The sequence below is a fragment of the Chinchilla lanigera genome, unplaced genomic scaffold (genome assembly GCF_000276665.1).
Source record: "Chinchilla lanigera isolate Chin_1 unplaced genomic scaffold, ChiLan1.0 scaffold00135, whole genome shotgun sequence".
NCBI lineage: Eukaryota > Metazoa > Chordata > Mammalia > Rodentia > Chinchillidae > Chinchilla > Chinchilla lanigera.
Window position 1 is genome coordinate 2,228,805 of NW_004955536.1, and position 20,651 is coordinate 2,249,455.

Genomic DNA, 20,651 nt, shown 5'->3' on the forward strand with positions numbered 1-20,651 from the left:
TCTGTGCCCGGGATCCTGTGACTCAAACCCCTTCATTTTCACAAGTAAAAATTGTAGTACCAGGTTACTTGAAGGTCTCATTGCTTAACTAAAGTGTTCCTCAGAGGTCTGTCCAATCATGAAACCAAGATTTTATTTAATTTCATAAAGATAGACTATTTGGACAAGATTTACACTGTGGTGAAGATCTTGCAAGATGGGGTGCTAATATAAAGAGGTTGGGAGTATTTCTCATCATGTCTACTTTTCCAGTGCAATTAAAATTTGGCACTGCATTTTATCTTGCTGTCTAATGAATCGTGCATAAATCGTGGGTGTAATTATTTTTTAAATGGTATTTTGGAAGTTAGAGAGAGTCTGAAACAATGCTTGGCTTTTATCTTCACCAGTGTTTTTCTTGCGAGCATGTCTTCTTTTACCTAGAGAATAGGAAGGAATATTTTCACTATATTTTTCTACTTAGTCGAACTAAAGAGCATTGTTTATATAAAGGTGGCTGTGACATTCAGGCACGGAATGGGGTTGTAAAACACATGAATTCTGGAGACAAGCTCAGCATGTTTTGGAGCACATGGAGTAGTTTGGCATTTGATGAGCAACTGCTGGGTTGTGACTCCTGATTCCTTCTCTCTGAAAGATTGGACAGTCACCTTGTAACCTATTCTTCATCAAATTTCTTAAAATAGATACCTCAAAGAAACAGTCAGCGGAAAACTTTTACCTGTGTTCCGTGAATGAGTAACCAGCTCATTTTTTCTCTCTGCCTAAGCAGAGTACTTCTGTTAAATTTAATTCTGGAGGTAGTGATGGAAGACAAAAGGCTCCATCTTTGTTTATTACATTGATTACCAAATGGGAGAGCTATCATTTCTGTAAAAAATTACCACATGACAAAGATAGTTCTTTGGGAATTTAAATACATCCTCAAAACATCCAAACACCAGATTGTTTCCCGGAATTCAAATATCCTCATTCAAATATCCTCCTTTATGTACCATAGCTGGTACATAAAACTCAGGGGTAATTTACTAGTTGTCATCAACATGTTCCAAGGAAAAAGCAAAAGCACATAAAGGGCAGCCTTTACTCCATGGCTTAGTCTTGGTTGGCCCTACTGTTGTAGATAGCAGGGTACTGATTAGACAAGAAAGGAATGGAATGGGGGAGAGAGTTGTACCAATAGCTCAAGTTGGGAAATCACACTCTAGTTGTAGTGGACCAGAACACCCCCGTTTTCCACCCCTTTCCCACTTCCCTTCCCAGGAGTTCTTCATCCATTTCCCTCTGAAGTGCCTTTGAGCAGACACGGTCTTAGAAAGTGATCTCCCAGGTGGAACTGGGGAGTCTGGGAAGCTAACCTGGTTCCCAGGCTTGGGTTGGAGTCCATGTAGTACCTGGTGCACAGCACAGCAAGCAGTGCACTTGCTGGAGGGTGGAGAGCCACCTGGTAGGAGGGTGAGCAGAGAGAGGCAGTGTGAGGAGCCGAGGTTTGAAGGTGATGGGAAGGTCGAGCCCAGCAGAGAAGTGTGTGCGTGCAGAGAACTTGCAGATGATCAAGCGGGAAAGTCTGGCTGGTGGGGCAGAGCCCCAAATGAAGTCTTGGGATTCTGGAGAAAGGGAAGGCTGTTTTCATAGGTACAGCAGGACACCATCACTGAAGAGCAGGATACTGTGCTGGAAACTAAGAGAGGGAGCAAATTAGGAAGCTGGTTCCCAGGCTTAGGGTATAGGTTGAGGCCTAGTCTCAATTTGTCTATTGCAGGAACAGAACGAAGACCAAGAGGGGCTAGAAAAGAATACACAAGCAACAGCCTTCCTCCAGTGCCTTGGCCAAGTTGGTATCACTGTCTTTCCTTGCTGTCTGCAGCAGGCCCAGCAGCACCTACTGCAGGCCTTCCTCTCCCTGGCTGAGGCTGCACTAGCATATGCAGCAAGTGCTTGGCCTAATCAGTCAGGTCAGCTGGAAAGTAAGTGCATCTATATAAAAACAAAAGAAAGAAAGAAAAAGAATACACAAAACCCAAGGAACTGAATAAAATGCCAGAGAGAAGCAGCTCCAGGGCAGGGATGCTGCTTCAGCAGGTATCCAAGAGAAACAGGCTCTTGAGATTTCTGTGTGGGAATGACTGAAGCCTCTAGCTGCTCCACCCGGTGAGATGAGTGACTGGGCCAGAGGCATGACCTCTGGCCCACATCCAGCTGCACTTTGATGAAGCACCAGCTGAGTACCCTAAAGCCCTGCCTCTGGTTCCAGTTGCCTTCTCCAGATACATGCATGTTGATTAGAACTTGGAAATTTCCTGACAGAGCCACTGGAACACAAACCAGTTCCAGTTCTTTCTGTTGAACATGTTTCAAAAAATCTGTCTTGGTTCATATTTCTCTGGATGCTTCTCTGAAGCATAGGAGAGATTCTCACTTACCATGTGCTAACGGAGCCGGCAGACCTCAGCATGGAGATCCTGCCCCGATGGGAGGCGAGGTTGAGGCTGTGGTCACTTCTGGGAGCAGAAACCAGAGAAGCCGCACTGTGAGGAGGACATAGAGGAGACCCAAAACAAGATGTGTTGGTCAGCTTTCTATCACTATGACAGATACCTGAGATAATCAACTTTAAGAGAAAGGGTCAGTTTGGCCCACAGTTTTGAAACTTCCAATGTAGCTGAGCATACACATTGCTTTAGTTCTCCTGTAAAAGGGCAGGACATCAGCGTGGGTGTGCATCATGGTGTACAACTGCCCCTTTGATGGCCAGGAATTGAAAGAGAGGAAGAGAAAGGAGCTGAAGCCCCACTATGCCCTTTGGGGCACATCCCCCAAGAGGTGAAGACTTTAGTAGGTCCCACCTCTCAGAGGCTATACCACTTCCCAGCAGCATTACAGGCTGGTGATCCAGCCTGTAGCACATGGACTTTTGGGTGAGACCTAAGACCCAAGCTGTAGCAATGAAACAGCAGGAAAACTGTCTCATTAAAGCTAAAGGAAGCATGGTTGCTCAGCATGGAGAAGAGATCACTTGGGTGCAAACCTCTGGCAAGTAGTCATCGAAAAAGATAGTCATGGAATGTGTTTGTGTATGTTTGTGTGTGTGTGCATGCGTGTGTGCTTGTGTTTGTGCGTGCACACATATGTGTATGCTTAGATACAACCAGTATAACCAGTGAGTGGCTCAAAGTCAAGGGGTCAGACATGAGCTCAAGCTAAGGGTTTACTGACATTCACAGGGCTTCAGTGTGAGTCTATGGGAGCTGTTGGCGCGGCCTAGTGGGGCATTTCCAGCTGGGGTTCCAGCACCAGCCAGTGCTTGTCTAGATGTCATTGGAAGTCCCTCCAATGCAGATATTCTCAGCCAGCCACTCCCTACAGACTGGACTCCCTGACACAGTTTGGCAGAAGAAAATACATCTTACATCCTGGAGAAAGGTTGTCAGGCTCTGCTCTCACTGTTCACACACCCTAGCAGCTCTGGGTGTTCTCCAGCTTCAGTGTTATCTGTCCTTTCCTTTAACACTATGAAGTGTGTCTCACTGGCTTTCAATCATCACTATGAAGGAGCGGCCTGACTCCTTTCCTTGTCAGAACCTCTGATTTTCTGTTAGTGTGTTTGGGGTCCCCACCTGTATCTTGGCTATGAAAAAAAGAACATTGTGTTACATTTCTCAGGAAATAGACCTTCTCGGATAGGTCCTGTGAGCTGAGGCAGGACCTGGAACTGGAACTGCCTAGTAAAGTATGCATTGGCTGTGGGCATGGGGAGGAGGGCTTGGAGGAGAGGAAAGCCACAGAACCAAGAGGACAGCAGGCTCTGGGAGGCAAGGAAACCTCACAAGAGCAGAGCAATACGGCCAGCAGGCAGGGATAGAACCCTGGTCTGGCAAGCAGAGGCAACAGGAAATAGGTTTCTTGATGGAAAGTCATGATAAAATTAAGGACCAGGGTGTGAAGGTGAGTGTCCCAAGGTGCAGAATAAACCATGTTATCAGAGTGGAAGTACAACGTGGTGAAAGGGGTAGAAGCTCAATGCCAAACCTCAAGGTCACATTGGAGTGACTTTTGTCCTGTTCGCTTTAAGTTAGCAAGAAGCTGTCACAGAAAGCTGTGTTTACAGGTACAGAGAGTACTTCCAACAGAGGAATAGGAGGAGCCTGAGATGCCTGCAAAGCTATGTGCTGTATGATGACCTCCTTACTCCTGTCCATGACACTGGCTTGTACTTTTGTAGCAGTTCATTCCCAAGTAGCTGCATGGGTGGCCCATGGTACATGCGTTACATAGCTGTGTGTTGGCAGCTATTAGAGCCCAAAAGCAAGAGCTTAGACTGTAGAAGGCAAAATAATGGTCCACCAAGATGTCCACATCTTAATATCCTGGACTCGTGGATATATGTTACATGTCAGGGGAAGCAAGGCTGCAGGTAGAATTAAAACTGCTAGTTTGCCAACTTTGCAATCCAGAGATTTCTGGATTATCCAGATGGGTCCTGTCTAATAACAGAGGTCTTTTAAAGTGAAGGAGGGAAGCAGAAGGGTCAGCATCACAGTGATGCAGTGTAAGGACTCGACCAACTGGTGGTGGCTTTGAAGTCAGAAAGGGGTCGTGAGCCAAGGAATAAGGGCAGCCTCTAGAAGTCGAACAGGTGAAGGTTGTCTTCTAGGGTCAGTTAGTGAGGCTCAGGTCACATTCTGACTGGAAGAATGGTAAAGTGACACATTGTGCTACTGTAAGCCACTAACTTTGTTGTCATTTACAGCAGCAGTACACAACCGATGCACTAGCCCAGGGAGACACTGGGCTATACCGGATACTTGCCTTAAGTGTATTTTACATGCTTTACCTTGCAGACTGTCTAGTGGGATGAAAATGTCAGGGTCCACTGATAGAACCACGCTCAGGAACTTACCAGTGAAACAGGAAACATTTGTGTCAGAGCCTTGGTCCTCAAATATAGCTCATCACGGCCGAGTGCAACACCTCTGGTTACTGCTTGTTATGATAACATGTGTGTGTATTAGTCTTCCTAGCTTGCAGGAACCTGCACAGTTTTACTCTTTTCCATGTCCAAACTTTTTCTCGACACTCATTCATTCTCAAATGGTCCAAACAGCTCTTGAACCCTATTTTACTGGACGTTCCCTGCAGATGCTCTGTGTCAAGAATAGCTTTCCCTCAGCCTGCTGTGGACCTAAATACCTCCCATCTGCCCAGTTTCTGTGCTGCCTCAGGTAGTGTCTTTTGCCCCTGACAACTATTGGAAATCTTAGGGAATACAGCAAGGGCTTTGAATCAGGCATGGTAAACCTGGGTCTCACTCTATCAGTAGTATTATTTTTGTAATTCAGTTCTTCTGCACAAACATCCTGTATGCCAGGAATATAAAGTTTAGTGAGATACCCTTTGCCCTTCTGAAGCTCTCCATATAAGAGGAGCTTCACCAGGTAGTGTTAGGAGGCGACTGGTGCTCTCAGATATTATAAACACCACCCCATAGCAAAAAGAGAGCTACAAAAGAACAGATGCTGAGGAGGGGTAAAGTAATTACAGTTAGAGTTCTGGTTAGAATTTGTAGGGGGGTAATTTAAGTAAGGCCTTAATAAATACGTAAGTTGGGTTTGTCTGTTTTCCTGAGGAATCCTATATTTAGATCAGAGTTTCCAAATTTAGGCGCAATGACATCTTCAGCTGACTCTTTACTGGGGGAGAGGAGGCTGCCCTGGGTATCCCTGGCCTGTACTTGTTCAATGCGTCACACCTTGCTAGTGATGACAATGGGAAATGTCTCTAGCCATTGGCCAGGTTAACAAATGATAGCCTGAGGATTATTCTTGGCCTGCTGTCTAATTGTGTATGCTATAACACAGAAATGGTTTTTATGTTTTCAGATGAAATAAAAAATCCAAAGAAGACTATCTGGTGACCTAGGGAAAATGAATGAAAGCCAGCACTTCATCATATATAAAGTGTCACTGACATACCGCCATGCTCGCTTTTGTGAGCACTATCCTTGGTGGTATTTTGCACCAAAGTGTCAGAGCTGGGTAGCTGTGATGGCACAGTAAAGTTCATAAAGCATAAAATATTTGTTTTGTGGTCCTTGTATGGTTACCAGCTGACAGCTGATCTGGGTAATGAGGGATCTTGATGGAAGTGTGCTGAAGAGAGAATGGTGGCCAATGTAGTCTTGTGTTAAATGGAAGTGGTCTCCAGGCTGGGCAGCACCGAGGGATAGGGAGCACCTGAGCAGCAAGGATTCATTCATAGGATGTGACTGAGAACTAAAGAAAGAGAAATGTGCTCTGGGAGAGAGGCCTCAAGAACAGGAAGCAAGGGCATCCGAGTGGCTGCCCATTTTTGGGTAGGAAGGAAGTTCTCCAGAGATGCAGCAGACCTCAATGAGAGCAAATATCTACTAGGTCTAAAATGCAAAGATGACAAAAATGATAAAATCGTAACCAAGGCTGCTATGATAGCTAACCCCAGTAATCACAGATAAACTGAAAACTGGGTGCTCTTCCTACTTTCCAGGGGCTCCAATTCTCCTCAATGCTTTAGCTATGGCATCTGCTTTCATTGTCACATGGTCTTCTTATCTGTAAATCTGTATGTTTCCCCTTTTATAAAAACACTAGTCCCTGGATTTGCTCCCAAACTAATCTAGCATGAGCTCATTCTAGTTCAGGTGCCAATTACACTTGCAAAGACCCAGTTTCCAAAGGAGTTCACATTCCTAGATCCTGGGAAGATGTGAATTGAGGCTGAAGGGACAGTCTCCAGCTCAGCACACAACCTAGCTCCATCTACCTGATGGCAGCTGACAAAGACACAGTCTCTAATAATGTAAGCCTGCTGGCTAGTGATTCCCCCCTTTTTCCATATAATAAACTCATTTAAGCAAGATTATTAGATTAAGAATGAGGGCTGGGGATATAGCTCAGGGGAACAAGGGCCTGCCTGGCAAGCACAAGGTCCTGAATTCCATTTCCAAAAAAAAAAAAAAAAAAAAAAAAAAAAAAGAAGAATCAAACTGAGTTTTTTAGCTCAGAATCCTAAAGCAAATATCATTTAACCTATCTCTTTAAAACATTTTTTAAAAAAATATTTTTAGAAAACAAGAGAGAAAAATATCTCTTTAAAATATCTCCTTGTTCTACCATTAGTCAAAATGGAAATTTAACAATTATGCACTATGTGAGTGATTAGGTGTTACATCTAGGATTAATGAGAAAATTGGCTTCTGTTCATGGAAAAGAAATCACTTATCTGAAGTAGTAGGGTTCCTGCCCCCCACATGCCATTGGTTGATAGTAGATATGACACATGTGACTTTAACAACAGGCTATAAGGTGGAAGGGGCCATTCAACTATATTGCATTTTGCAAGAACAAGAAGTAAACTTTTGTAGGGATTCTTTGGTGTTGTGTGTTTTCATAGGAGAGCCTAATCTATCCCGTTTGACATGTTACCCCTTAAAGTTATTATTTCACCTCTAAGCTTTTATGACTGCATCTATTATTCAGTGCAAACATGGTTATTGAGCACAATATTTTATGGAATTTTGGGACATTATTAGCTTGACAATAATGACACTGAAGTTATAACAACCTTTCTTTCACTTTTGAGCCTCTCAAGTTCGAAGTATGTATGTCTATCTGAATGGTGGAAATGGATGGAGTGTCCAGTTGGGTGCTCTGCCAAAGACCATGATGTTATCTCTTCATTGTATGACTACACGTTTTGATATATAGTAGGCATCGATAAATATTTGTTGGATGTATGAAAATTGGAAGCATGCATTAGAATAACGATAGCTACTTTGACATCTATGACTTCATTTTCCAATGAATAACCTTGATTTGGTGCAAAGTGACATGCCTGCCCACTTGTTTGAGTTTACCAGTCTTCTTGCAAAATTGGTGATGCACAGAATGACGGAGAGTGCAAACACAGCCTCTGAAGTAAGATCCAGTTTTAAATCCTGGTCGTACTCATGTAGCCTTTCACAAGTTGTTTTAATGGTTTTTTTTGTAGAATTATGGAAATGCTTTATAAAATTTTTATAATAAGCAGAAGATGTGTGTAAAATGCCTAATATGGTGGCTATCACACTGTGAAGTTGTTATTGTATGTAAATACATGTAAATGTGCACACACACAGATGTCAGTCCTCAGGCAGCATTTTGTATTTGGGAATCGGTGTACACTAAAGCTTGTCTGTAGCTCCCCAAGCCACACTGACTGCACTTTGCAGTCGTTCCCACCCAGACAGAACTGTAAAAAGCCTGAGCCTGTGCTGTGCTTCTGGTCCCAGCTGACAGTGAAAAAGGCCATACACTGCCTGAAGATTTCAGCTCTCATCCTGGAAACAGGCGTCTTCTTGGCTACTTAGTGCAATGCTTTGTGTAGTGTTTGTAACTTTGTTGTAACTTTGCCATTTAAAATGAGTCCCAAAAATTTCAAATTCAAATTTTAAAATGTGCTGAAGCATCATCTAGTATTCCTGCGTGCAAGAAGATGTGCCTCATGAAGAAAATACATGTGATAACCAGGCTTCTTTCAGGCCTGAGATGTGGTACGGATGGCCACGAGTTCGTTGTTAATAAATCAGTCATACATGCTAGCTGAGGTATCTTTGACAAGAAACACACCTAAAAACAGCATTATATACATAGATCAGTTGCTCAAAATGTTGTGACCACCAGCTCATAGGCACCTCACCCTGTGTCTCCTATGCTAGCAATGGTTCAGTATTCACTTATTCAGTGTTCCTGGCAGCTTTAGAGAACAAATTACATGAATAATAAGAACCAACTATGTATACACAGCAAAATTTCCTTTATAGCCATTACATTTATAAAAGTTGGCTTTCAAAAATTTTGTTCCTAATACAGCTTCATCTTTTAAAAAAATTCTCGTCCCTCCCCCCTTCTCCCTCCTTTACATCCTCTTGCCCCACTTTTTGTTCTCGTTACTATTAATCTCATCTCATGTTTATGACTCCCCAAGCTGGTTACAAACTGCATGTATTGCATATACTAATAAAAAATAAAACAAAATATCCTCTTCCTCACTCTCAACAATGAAATGAAAGTACATAATATTTTAAGGATCCCAAGTGTGATAAAACTATATATAGTTGAGTAGGCTGAATCTAGCTTAATAATAAAATCAATTACCCAAGCTGATAATTGTAAAGATATTATATCAGAAACATCACCCTGCCTGTCTCATTTAATCTTCATAAAAATCATGAAGTAGAAGTATTATTATAACCATTTCATTGATTAGGAAATGAGACCTCGCAGGGTAAGCTCATTGCCTATAGTACATAGTAAGATATACAATTGGAAGTCAAAGCTGGGACTTATGATTGTAGATTCCAGAGTATTTTTGATGTTTAGTAATAAATAGTGCTTCATGAAATGATTTACGGATTTTTGTTCACCCACTAAACAGAGCCATTAAAACTCCAAGGCTCTCAAGTAAGATGAATGGTAGCAACGAAGTGGCAAAGGCAGATATTTATAATCTTTAAATCTAGTATTTTTCATTTGTAGGGACAGTGAACAATGTGAGAACAGGATCAGATAGCAACAGTCTCAGCCATTCTGCTCTTATTGTAAATGTGCTTAAGTGTATTCCTCTTCAGAAATCTTGGTTCTCTTCTTTCCTTCTTCATTTCCTGTTGAGAAGGAGAGAGAGCTTTAGAATTGTTTCATAAATTCCCATGCCAGACACAGAATTGCTTATTTGATATCTCTGTTGAATGAATAAAGATCAAGGTCTTCTAGATCTGTTTGAAAGATACATAAATTCAAATTTTAAATAATGTACTCACTTCAGATTTAATTGGCACCTCATATTTATATATAAGATTTTATACACCATAGCAGTTCAGTCATCTGAATCCAGTTATTTGGTTTTCCTGGCATAATCTGTCTAGGTACCTGTTTTAATAGATGCAAGCAATAGTTTGTCAAACAGCCAGATCTTCATAGCAGAGCATTTTCTTTTAAATTAGGAAAGCTGGCAAGTTTGGAGACAGCATTGCTAGATCAGTGCATTTTTTTCTGGTGATATTTTTGGCCTTTCTATGCTTATAAATACAAGTAACAGAGTCCTAGAGCTTGAGAGCACCTTAATGGTCATGGTGTCATTCATCTCATTTTCTCTTTATGGGAACGCATGCTCAGAGCAGTGACACCATATGCCCAAGGTGATGCAGGTGGTTAATGGTGAGACACTTCTTTCCCTTGCAGTAATCTGTCCGAGGTGTCACTTGGACCAGAGAAACCATGTTGGGCAGGCTACTGACTACTCTACAGTGAATAGGGCTTAATGAATTAACAGTATGAAGCAGCTGGGTTCTTTGGGGCATGATTTTTGTACAGGAGTCATAGGGGACTTGGGACAATGATTAAATCAACACTGCTGTGTTCTCGTTTTATATTTAACAACTAATGGAACAAGGGATCAGTGATTGGATAGGATTAAGGACTTTAACAGTAAGACTACTGTTTCTGATATAATACCTTGGCAATTATAAGTTTGGGTAGCTGATTTTATTATTAATATTCACAAATCCTTCTAAGTACTATAAATTCACTTTTCTCTTTTGGGTGATCTAATAGCTGAATAAAACAGTTGATGATTTTAGCAGTTTGTGTGATGTGTTTATACCCTTTTTCCAGAAAATGTTCTGGAACCATAAAATAATCAATTTACTGTGCTTACCCTAAAACTGTCAACAGGAAACATGGCCAGAACTTAGAATTCATATACAGAATGCATTACTATTCAGAAGAAGCTGAGGGTGAAAGGTTTTCTGGCAATAACTCTTAAATCATCTAGTAAAGATCAGAACCCTGAAAGTGTTTATCCTATGAAATTGAGAAAATACTCAGAAAGTAGGCGTTATACCTGAAATAATTGGTAGTAAATCTCCCAAACTGTATTTTTATCCTTTGAAATAGCTAAAAGTTTTAAACATCAGCCTCAAACTTCTAGCCTGACACTGTTTGCTTTAATAATCAGATACGGTAGGTATGGATTACTACATGATGCTTGAGCACAGTTAATATAGTTCTTTATATTTTAAAAATCAATTTGGAACTCACTTTTAAATATCAATTTAGGACCAGACTCAATCATTCAAGGGGATTCATCTTGCTTTTTAGGGCCACATAATGGCCTGGGCATGTATGGGTGTCCTCCAGAAAGTTTCTCCCTGGGAGATGGCCACTTAGGGTATGTGTTACTCAGTATGCTATTGTGTCCTAGGCCTCCACAAGCTGATGGACCTGAGCTTCCTCAGAAGTGGGTCTCACCTGACTTGTGGTCTTTGAAGGTCAGTAACTTCCTCTGGTGCTGTCAGCCCCCCTGTGCAAGCCAGGCCATGGAGGAGGAGATGGGGCTTCATTAAGGATGTTTCTGGGGGAAATTCCAATAGAATAGCATGGCACAGGGCATGCTCTCCTATCAATCATGGGCTAAGGACCAACTACTTATCAATCACTAAAAGTCCTGGTTCTCCTCAGGGACCCACCTCAAACTCCCAAGCAGTAGACCTAGTGTTAGAAGTAGCCCAAAAACAAGCTCTTGGGGAAATCTCAAACTCAAGCACAGGCACAGAAACACCTCAAAGTGTTGGAAAGTAACTTTCACCTACAGACAAACTCATTATCTATACATTCATATAGACTGCATCTCATGGATACAATCTTAACAGAGTGCATCATGGGAAAGGACAAGCACGGTAAACACAGAGGATGCTACCCAGCATGAGCTGTCAAACATATCCAGGTCAGCCCTCTGCAAGGGTCTTGGAATCTTGACCAGAAATATAAGACACCTCTACCCAAACCCTTGTCACTCATGCCAGTTCCCTTTCCAATGCAGACCTGTCCTCTTTGAGGATATCATCACATCAATGCCTTTCCTTGCTTGTTCTTTTATATCTGTGTACTCGTCCAATTCTTTGTCCATGACACACATGAACCTGGACCCTTGGGTCCCAACAGCACTGTGATAACCAGCACTACAATAATAACCTCATCAGGCTAACTTGCTGGTTTCTTTTTTCATATCCCTCAAAGGGATTGGGAGCCTTATAAGACCTTTCTTACCTGCGCTTGTCCTGCTAATCCTCTTTTGTATTTTTCGTTCAGACATACTTAACAAACTTATCCTGATTACTCCTGGCTTCTGGCTATCCTCTGAAGGTCTGCTTGTATTCCAACAATACCAGTGACTCCCGCTCATAAATGTTTCTCATCTCTCTTGGATGTGGTTGGACACTGATTCTCTGAAAAATGGAAAAAGCCCCTTATTAGGATAAAATATGAGACTTTGGGTCTTACATAGGCAGGGCCTCTGCCCATGACCAGCTGGAAGTGGCAGCTAAAAATGGATCCATGTCCCTCTATTTCTGTAAAAGATTTAGGGAGCCAGGTCTTTCAGGGAGGAATATGACAGGGCAGCTGGATGAGGGACACTCCCAGGGAAAAGAGACACTCCCAATACAGTGATGCCACATCACTGTACACAGAATCTGTCAGCAAACTGTTATTTTGAACCAATCAGAAACATATTTTCAATCATTCATTTGAATCTGGTGCTGTACATAGGGCCAGTCAGAAGATGCTCTTTTCAATCCTTCATTTGCATATTGGCACAGCCAATCAAACGATGTTATTTCTAACCCTTGCATGTAATAGAAAGCCAAGGGAATTTTGGATAGGACAGTACATGCAAAGTATGAGGCCGGACGAGTGTTAGGACAACTTTCCCAATGCCTTATTTGCATGAAAAGGAGATAATCTGGGAATCTCGGATGCAAAAGACCTGTTTTCCTCATCCTTGGGAGCTGCTGTGAGCCTTTTCACCAGCCAGTTCTCACCCTCCAGAGCAGACTTCTTTCCTTCCTTCAATAAATGTACATTTTTGCTACCTTTTCTGTGTGTCTTGTCCAGTTCCTTGTATATATGCTGCTGAAGCGAGCACTTGTCCAGTTCTTTGTTTAGGACACCAAGAAGGTGGAATGAAGCCTTGTGGGACTCTCTTTCCACCCAGTAACACCATCACTTTAGACACGGTGTCTTTAAACTGCTCTGCTCGCTAGCCACAGTTGTAACCCTTTCAGTCCTGGTCCCTAAGAAATCATTACTTTCCTGACTTAAGCATATCCATATTTGACACTGAGATCCCTTTGCATTGCATATCACCTGAATAAATGCACTCTTCATTTTCTCCTGGGATTAGGAAATTCCAACTCCCAAGATCATCAGTCATTTTGGGATGTGATGGAAAAACCATTTGAACTTTTATGAAGTGAGTCTATAAAAAATGAGACAGTCATTTTCTCAGTAGGTCACTCTGCTATGAAAATTGCCATGTGATGGACAAGTTTACTTAGGAAAATGAAAAGATGAAACATTATGTTTTAATTATTATTATTATTATTTCAATTAACAATAATCATGCCACGGATAAGCCTCATTGGCTACAATACTGCCACTGCACAAAGCTATTATTGTTGTTACTGTTATTATTATTATACTGGAGTCAGTCTTCAGAGAAGCTGTTTTTCTAGTGTAGGATTTCCTGCTAAGAGATCTTCAATCTTCTGTTGAGTACACTGAGTTGATGGCTTTCACTGTGAATTTACTTAAAGTTTTTAAGGGTATTTTGGTCACCTCGGGGTACTATGAATTATGAAGGAGAGATGAAGGGGACTCAAATAAGCCTTTGCTATCCATTTTGGAAGCAGCAGTTCTTATTGTTAGTAGTAGGGGTTAAAACCGAATCTGTGAATTCTGAGCTGAATCTTGTAAACAGGAGAGATAGAGGTCCTTGGACTGGGGGAGTCCCCAGGCATTTGAAGAAATGATTGCTGTTTTGTTGCCACCTGATTAGATCCTTTAAGTGAGACATTGGAGAACTGAGGTACACCGCCTCCTCATATTTTCGCCCTCTGATTGTATCTTGATTAGTACAAACCGCTAATCACTAGCATACTCATTTTACTTTCTCAGTCAATAGAGCAGATGAAATCAGAACATATCAACTTATCACTTCAGTTAGTAAAGCTGATGTATCAATGGTGTTGATGGGTGAAGAAGGCAGTACCGTAACTGCTATGTCCAGGAATAGTGGACTCCATCCTTCTTAACACAAACGGGAGGATTTTTTTCTTTCCTTGTCAGAAGGAAACATGTCCAAACATTTGGTGAATACTGATGTTTAATATTCAAGAATTTTGCTTTTAGTCAGGCTTGGTGACACACACATGTAATGCCAATAATCTGGAAACCTCAAGCAGGAGGATTTCAAGTTCGAATCCAACCTGTCCTATTTAGCCATTTAGTAAGCCAGTATTTCAAAATTAAAAAAAATAAAATGGCTGGGAATGTACTTCATTGTGAAGGCTCTAGTTGAATAGCCAGTAATGCTAAAAAGTTTTTTTTTTTTTTTGCTTTCAAGAAAATTATGTTTTCTATATAGATTATGATAAGAAAATGAGTTCATGTAGAAATTCAGAATTTCAGAGAATCTTGTATTGGCAGTATAGGGTATGTGTTGGAATTGCTGTGGTAATAATGGAAATTAAAACTGATACAATAGCATGAAATTACAGGGAAATCCTGAAATGAGGTATAGGAAGAAAAGGGAGTGGGGGGATGCAGCCCTGAGAAGATCAGACTGAGAAGTTCCATGAAGAACAGGATGAGCTTTCATGGCACCGCTGGGGTGGGTTAGGGGCTGGTGACGTCCTACTGTCTCATGAGTGTGACATTTTTCTCAGGCCTTCTCATTCATGTTTTGGGATCTCTCCTGGTGGAAGGTGTGATTAGCAGCTCTTCCAGTTCATGGAGATGTCATCCCTGCAGTACAGCCCATGTGGTCCTTGTGATGATAAAAGGGGAGGGGAGAGAGAGGACCTGTTTTGTGCATTGTTGGGATAGGCAGCAGATAGGGGAAAAAGATATATCTTCATCTGCAGTGGGGAATAGGTCATGAATTAGGGCCCACGAATCCTCCTGTCACCTGTCCAATGAGGATACTTGTCTTACTTCACCGCCATCTTGTCTTCACCTTTTCACTAAGATTCTGTTTCACTCTGTGGTCCTTTGTCTGTACAATTTTGGTGCTTTCCTCTCTTCCACTGGGTACTGATGAACTCACCAAGCTTCCTCAGTCACTCACGTAGTAGACAATCAGTGTGCTCTGACATTGGGGACCATTAAGGCTTTTCTATTCTAAGGGATGACTGTCCACACTTGCCTTTGTCCCCCTTTCTTGGCAGCTTTGGACATGAGTCAACTTCTGTCACCTCCCTGTGTCTTAAGTGTTATGAAGTTGTGCCATGCTAGCTAAGTCATTCTTCATCTTTCAGCCTTTATACACATTCCATTCTTCCTGAAGCCACCTCCCTGGCTCCTGTATACACTTCCTGTTATTCCAAAAGACATTCTGTCTGATGGGCACTGAGAGAGTCTGGGATTGCTGCGGGAACAGCACTCTTCTGACATGTTACACGGTCACTTTATGATGAGGACCACAACTTTCCTGGCTCATTCTTACCTGCTGGCCCCTCAGCTTTGTGCTCACCACATCCTTGACCATCATCCCCCCAGCCTGTGTTTCAGGATGGTGGCAGTGTGGGGCCATGTGAAGGACATGAAGGAGTTAGGAGATTTGTGCTTCAGTCTTGTAGCTAAGATCTCTACAGACTTTCACCATATAGCCACCTTTAATTCCTCATAGCAAGAATATGAGGTCAAGCCACTAACTCTATTTTATTTTAGGAAACAGTCTCAATATAGCTAAAGTAACCTTATCTAGAGCTGTGATTTGAATCTAGCTTGATTTTATCACAAAATCCATGATATTTTCTGTGGCTCTGTATGCTTCATACATTTTTAAAGAAAATATATGGACTTCACCATCATGCATCTTAATAAACCAGTTCAGTGAAATTAGATCAAAATATCTCTATTCTGGGTTTTGATCCAAGCAGGGAGGGGTGGTGCCACAAGCCTGACACAGAGCGTGGTACTGGAACACACCACGGATGAAACCTTACAGTACAGAGGCTTGGTGAGGAAGGTGAAAGTGAGCCCACGCCTGTGCTGGCCCTTCAGTGTGATAATTCCCAGTCTTGTGGGGTGACACAAAAAGTACCAGCATAGCCATGAATCCTACCATTGCTCGGCCCCAGCCCAAGTGATTCTGAGTTCATTAGCTAAGGTGGGTCTGAGTCCATAATATATAAACCTCTCTGAAGTGATTCGAAGTCTCACCTAGAGTTGGAAACCATTAAATCTTAATCTACACCTTTCCAAGTGTAATTGGCACAAGAGTCTCTGTGGTTCTTAAAAAATGCAGCTTCTCATCAGGGGTTCGGTGGGATCTGAGATTGGTAGTCTCAGAAGCAACCACATTATGTGGAAGTTTTTGTCTGGTGGCACATACTTGGGGTAGCAAGCTTTAAACAGCTATGCCATGGCTGTTAATTGCACACTTGTCTTGAAAATTCTTCAAAAGAAATCATTTGTTCTCTCTTGTGTGGTCCCTTTTGGCCATGTCTGCATGCAGTGGTAAAATGTATAATTTGTGGGCAGTCCATAGTTAAATTAATGATTATGGGTGATACACCTGAATAATTCAGGTCCTGTGTAGGCTTCTGCTCCCCCAGGGACTAAACTAACCTAGTGATTTTCTAACATTTATCTCCTGAGTCTTACCTAGTACAAAACCTGCTTTTTTACTTGTGGTTATTCTCTGCTCACCAACTTTACTCCTCTGTTTGGGAAGCAGTGGTAAGAGGATCTGGGCCTCATATTCTCAGGAACTAGGGACCTTTCCTGCTTTCACATGTAATATTTTGGATTCTCTTGATCCAGATGCTGGGCAGAACCCAGCAGGATGGAGACAAGCAGCTCCATCATCTCTCTGTCTGACTTCAGGAATTCCCAGAGTTGCTTTGAGGTTTCTCAGCCAACTCAGAATAACACACAACCTGCATGTTTATCAGTATCCAAATAACAGTTAAAATAATGTAGTTTAGATAGACTGCAAGTAGATACTGTACATGCAAAATGTGTATGTAGCTAATATCTATAGTTTTCACTGTAAAATAGAGAGGCTTTCTATAATTTTGCAAACCATGGTTATTATGACCAGTATCATTTGCAGAATCACTAGAAAACTCAATAATGGCATTAAATAAAGAACTCAAGAGGCACCTTTTGGGGTCCAGCACTGACTTCCTCAGGCAGTTCCAATGCTTCAGCTTCTTTCCAGCCCAAGCCCAAGGCTGCCTCTGCTCTTTCTGTCTCCAAAGTTAGCCTGTACTTCATCTCTCCGGTGTTGCTGGCACTGATCACTTTTCTCATCTTTGAGTCCTCTATAAATATTCATAGGCTATAAGAAATGATCCAGGAAACTGGCTCTCTAGTTGAATAGCTGATGCCGCTGGATAAGTAAATCATCCCTCAATCCTGAGAATGGGGTATGGATTAAGTAAAGTGGGAACACTGGCAGAATGGAAAGAACCAAAGCCAGTATCAGTGCCAAGTGCCAGCTTGCCTGTCGTCCTGTTCCTACCTTAGTACCTATGACCCAGGCTATGCCTCATTCTGTACTGTAAGGGTGGCACTTTCTGGGAGTAGCTATTGGGAATGGTAGGGAGTCAACCAGTTCCTGTCACGAAGACCCACTGCCCATCTGGGGCTCTTCTTTCTACCCATATTAAATATGGGATGTAAGGTTTAGGAAGACAATCTGTCTGCATTTCTAATAGTTCCCAGTTGGGATGTTGTTATTGTTTACCAAAGAAATAATGCAAAATTTATGCAAGAGTTCTTACCTACCCATGATTTCACTCCTCCTCCTCCTCCTTCTCCTCCTCCTCTTTCTTCTTCTTCTTTCTTCTTTTTGTAATCAAATATGGTCAGCTATGATCTAAAAATATTAATGAAAATTTCAGGAATAAACAATTCATACATTTTAAATTGTACACTCTTCTGAGTAGAATGATGAAATTCCACACTGTCCCCCTTTATTGACTTTATATAAAGTTATAAATCATTCCTTGGCCCAGTGTATCCACACTGTACATGCTCCCCACCTGTCAATCATTTACTACCCATCTCAGTTATCAGATTGACTGTCACAGTATGCTTGTGTAAGAGTAACAGTGCTCATAATTCTGATATGCTGAAGAGGATCCATAAAGTGTTTCTTCCATGTGAGAAAGTCAAAGTTCTCAACTTAATAAAAAATTATATGCTTAGGTGGCTAAAATGTATGGTAAGATGTATAGGAAGAAACATAATATATGTAAGGTTCAGTACTACCTGAAATTTAAGAGACTCACAATAGGTCTACAAAGGTGTCTCGCGTAGATAAGGAGCCACTGCCAGAAGGATGGTGCTCTGATTCTTGGGGTCTCTGACATTTCACAGCAATCCGATATTTCTGTATTTTTTCATTGTGGCTGCAAGTTCAAACAACTTAATGAATGTATCCAAATAATTCAGCAACTGTGTGAAAAAAATGCATAGCACCTGAAAGACAATTTAATATTTTCATTTTATTTTTAAATGGCCACACTGACTAATAATGTCTTTGCCTATGAGTAGCAAGGACTTTTCAAATCCTAAAATTAGATGGCTCATTGACTTTCTGGTGCTCACAGATTGATTACATTGATTGACAGTAGTATCCAAAGATCTAAGTTTCACTGAAATTTGATATAATCAAAAGGATCATAGCAGCTAGCGTTGAGACTGTGAACTACCTTGAGCTGGGCTCCTGTGGCATCCAACAGATGTCGCTTATTTTCCGAATTTTTAAATACTCCATGAATTTCTTATGGTTCATTGCATTATCCCAGGATGCCTCTGCCTAAAGATTAGGATCTGTGGCCTAACAAAGATTTTGGCAACACAGTGGGAAAAGCCCGTTAACTGAATAGGATGTGGAGATCAAGTGCCACGAGTACATTATATCTATAGAGAAGCAGCTGTTTTTAAGATCAATCTGGACAAAGAGGATGTGATCGCTGATTTCAGTATCAATCATTACATCAAACAGGCAAAATATCCTAAGCTAAAGCCATGATTCCTTCTCTTACATAAATCACTTTACGGAGAATAGGTTGCTTCCCCCATTCAGTAGAAGTCAATTTAACACATATTATGTGCAATTCCAGTTCTGGTCATCTAAGATAGATCCATGAACAAAGTAGGCAATAATCTTTGCCCTGGTGGAATTTACCTTCTAGCCTGTTATTTGCCATGCATGAAAGAATGCAGTCTCCTAAATTTTAGATGCTTTTGTCTAGCAAAACAAGAAAATTATAAAAGGATTTTTCCCTCTAAAGTTTTATGTAATGGCTTATTTTTGAAGATTAGAGTTCTAAAGAAAACAGGCATAATTCTTAAGATATTTAGAGGCTAATCAGAGACTGAAACTACAGGGAATTATTGTATATTAATGGAAATCAATGATCTATGAATACTGTCTTAATGAAGACTGATGATATCTGAATGCAGCGTAGGTAAGCCAGCAGTCCTTATTAATAGGTTGATTAGACAAAGAATGTTGATACATAATTGAGTTGGAATGATGGTTTGGTGAAGTCATCTTCATATTTATTTATTCTCAAGAAATTCAAAATGATATTGGATATATTGTAATGATTTTTCACTTTCTTCTTGGTATTAGAAGCAACAGTATGTGGATTTTCTATTTCCTGGCCTTGGGTAGCAAAATTCACTTTCAGGCCTATGGTATGAGAAGGGAAAAAGGCATTCCATTTCATCTATATAGTCATTTTAGAATCTTTGAAAAACTTGAAAGAGTGCATTTCTCTGGATCTTTAGGAAAAGTAGGGTAAATTGGTGTTTTAGCATCCTATTCTCTCTGAGCCAGCTTTTCTCCATTTCATTTCCTGGAAAAACCAACAATAAATTAATAAATACATCACTGCAAATGAAATCTTCCAAGATTTAATTTAAGGCCTTATTGTAGCTCCACAAGTCCTGTAAGCAGGATTTCCCCGATTTTCCACTAAAACAAGTTGGCATGAAATGTGGCCTCTGTAGGCATTGAAGAAATAAAAATGTTTTGCTTCTGCATCAAGTATTATATATCCATGAGTATAAAAAAGTATTCATTCTCCACAGCAGAAACAACCATTGCTGAGAATTTTATTTATAGCCTTCTAAGTTCTTATGTGTGTGTTTTTGTGCACACACATAATTTAAGAAGTAATTTAGTTTATACCACATCTTTTAGCTTGTGTTCTACACTGAACATTTCCCCAGATCATTAAATATTTTTCTAAAATATATTTTAATTTTTTCTATTGTTGTGTGACAATAGATGCCCATAGTTTATGGAAGCCGTCACCAAGGATGAGTCTAACTTATTTGTTAATCCTATAAGATAAATTTATTGAAACAAAGTAGTGAAATTTAGCTATTGAAACATTCTTACTAAAACACAGCATTCCTCATGCTAATATTATGTAAGAGTCCCTGGCACTTCCCTTCCTATACTGTACTTGGTGCCTCTGGTTCCTTCAGGAGATGTGATGGCCGCTGTGAGTCACAGGGCAGCCTGGATGCACACCGTCCGCTGCCCTTGGT

General features: G+C 41.1%; 1 protein-coding gene and 1 long non-coding RNA gene across 4 annotated transcripts in view; one reads left to right on the top strand and one right to left on the bottom strand.

Annotated features, from left to right (window-relative positions):
- Zmat4 (zinc finger, matrin-type 4) overlaps positions 1-20,651 on the top strand; it is a 374,900-nt gene that overhangs the window by 207,015 nt on the left and 147,234 nt on the right. The gene's annotated exons all lie outside the window — the stretch shown is intronic.
- Positions 9,431-18,553, bottom strand: LOC106147259. Its single transcript, XR_001232058.1, has 4 exons — positions 18,374-18,553; positions 17,868-17,958; positions 12,120-12,298; positions 9,431-9,676 (listed from the first exon to the last, which is right to left on the bottom strand). It is a non-coding gene; the product is annotated as an uncharacterized LOC106147259 (long non-coding RNA).